This window comes from Schistocerca serialis, chromosome 1, assembly GCF_023864345.2.
Source record: "Schistocerca serialis cubense isolate TAMUIC-IGC-003099 chromosome 1, iqSchSeri2.2, whole genome shotgun sequence".
Classification (NCBI taxonomy): Eukaryota; Metazoa; Arthropoda; class Insecta; order Orthoptera; family Acrididae; genus Schistocerca; species Schistocerca serialis.
The window spans coordinates 643076748-643079390 of NC_064638.1; the positions used below are offsets into that span (position 1 = coordinate 643076748).

General features: G+C 45.7%; 1 pseudogene; it reads left to right on the top strand.

Annotated features, from left to right (window-relative positions):
- Window positions 1–2176: 2176 nt before the first annotated feature.
- On the top strand, window positions 2177–2294 carry LOC126429239 (5S ribosomal RNA; annotated as a pseudogene).
- Window positions 2295–2643: the final 349 nt, after the last annotated feature.

Here is a 2643-nt window from a genome sequence, read left to right on the forward strand (position 1 = left end):
ATTTGTGACTTTTTTGGCGATTCCTTAAAATACACACGTGTGACCCATCCTTGATACCGTTCAGGTGCAACCTGTACAGCCAGAGGTTCGCTTGATCCATGGGAGCAGGGATGGGCTAGAAATCGCATATGTGTTACAAATAAAAATGATTGAGAACAACAACAACCTTAAAGAACCTGGCTGCGATTTCAGTCACAACTATAAGTCGCAAGTAGCATTTAATATTCAACGCCGTGTGCCATCTGGTTGCTGAATTTCGTATGTATTTCTGTGAAATGTGTGTACTGCTACGATAGCGTAGTGGTTAGCACACTCGACCCCCATTCGGGAGCACGAAGGTCCAAATCCGCATCCGGTCATCGTGATTTAGGTTTTCCGTGATTTCCCTAAATCGCTTCAGGCAAATGCCGGGATGGTTCCTTTTAAAAGGCACGGTCGATTTCCTTCCCCATCCTTCCCTAACACGGTTGGACCGATGACGTCGCTGATTGGAACCCTCCCCCCCCCCCCCCCCCCCAACCCAACCAGCTCCGGTGATTTTAGTAACAAGTCGCAATTAGAAGTCACTAGAACCAACTCAGGGAAGTATTTAACATTCTACACCATGTGCCATCTGTTGGCAGAAGTTCGTTATTCTTTCTAAGTACGTTCTCTCTCACGCTATGGATGTGTAACAGACTTATGGTCCTAGAAATGAGCCAAGAAGCTAATCTGCTCTGAGAAAAATTTTATACTTTATGTTTTAACTGGTAGTAAGACTGATATATTTGGCTAGAGTGAGATATTGGACACCTCATTCCCTCCACCTTTCCCACCAACGTCCGAGGTCAAGGTTAGGGTGAAAGGTGATAATTCGGTTGGGAATTTGTGAAGCCAAGAAATGTGAATGCCAAACAAAGGTTATGGACATAGATAGACCTTTAACGTAGCCTAATGTTTACATTTGTGCGACATTTAAGCACTCTTAAAGCACATTTTAGCACAAAAACATAAACTGCAAGATAATTTCAGGAAAGATATATTAGACAATGAACAAGTCTACGATGAGTTTTTTGATGTATATTACGCACATATTTCGTACATAATCTACTAAAAACGCGGTCAGAGGTCCACTACGTAACTTTTACCAAATGTTTAATAACAGTGTATTCACAAGACGGATATCTTTTTTTCAATATACAATACATAGGTAAACTTTTGTGTCCTTTCAGGTATTATACTTACATTACTCCCGATGTCAAGTTTTAACTGCAAGATCAGTGCTTTGCACAGTTTCCAATTGCACATCCTAAACTGTCTAAAAGCACGACCCTTCCAGCCTAACCTACATCTTGGGCTACGCTACAGGTCCGTCTGCCATCAGAACTCTGATGCCAGGAAACGCGGCGTGGGAGACCAATAACAGACTCTCGCAAGTCTTTGTCAACAACTTCAAGGCAGAACATTTCGGTGTATGGGACGGGCACGAGGAGAATGGAATTTTTGTTATTCGCTCACAGTGTACATCACATTTATTTGTCATCCGTTTCAAATGACATAATGACTTCAACAACACACTGTCCCATTATTCATTTTGCGCACTTACCAGTTGTGGCTCTTTAAGTTGCGATTCTTCAAGAGTTGTCTCGAACCTTCACGATTTTTATCTCTCCTAAGTGTCCGCCTGCTTAGCTATCACGCAGGGGGGCTGGGTTCGATTCCCGACAGGGGACTTGGTGTTGTGTGTCCTTCATCATCATTGCCGGCACGGTAGCTCAGCGTGTTCGGTCAGAGAGCTGGTTGGCCTCTGTAATAAAAAGAAACTGAGTGAAAAGATCAACATCGAACTTGTACGGGGATGTCATGTGACGTCCGAAACGACCAAGCACAACGATCAAAAAAAGAAAAAAAAAAAGGACTGGTCCCGTGTTAGATTCGCGGCCGGGTCGGAGATTTTCTCCGCTCGTGGACTGAGTGTTGGGCTATCCTCATCATCGGCCACAAGTCGCCCAATGTGTCGCCGAATGAAATAAGGCTTGCACTTGACGGCTGAACCCGAATGGAACGTCCCGGCCAGCAATGCCATACGATCATTTCATTTTTTTCATTATCTCTTCGAGGCGTGGACGGAAAAATAGACCAGCCAGTAATGTGAGTGGAAACTACCTCTGGAAAATCATTGGATTTATTAAACTTTGGCAACGGCCGTGCCGCAGTGGATGCACCGGTTCCCGTGAGATCACCGAAGTTGAGCGCTGTCGGGCGTGGTCGGCACTCGGATGGGTGACCATCCAGGCCACCATGCGCTGTTGCCATTTTTCGGGGTGCACTCAGCCTCGTGATGCCAATTGTGGAGCTACTCGACCGAATAGTAGCGGCTTCGGTCAAGAATACCGTCTTACGACTGGGAGAGCGGTGTGCTGACCCCACGCCCCTCCTATCCGCACGCCCCTCCTATGACACGGCGGTCGGATGGTCCCGGTAGGCCACTCGTGACCTGAAAACGGAGTGCTTTATTAAACTTTCCTTATGTTACTAATTACTAGCAATAAGATTCGCAGTGCAGAGGTGCTAAGATTTCCGGTTATGGAAGCAATTGCGTCGGGGAGGTTTCACACTTGGCAATGAACGACCTGTCTAAGGAAATTCACGAACTTAGAAACT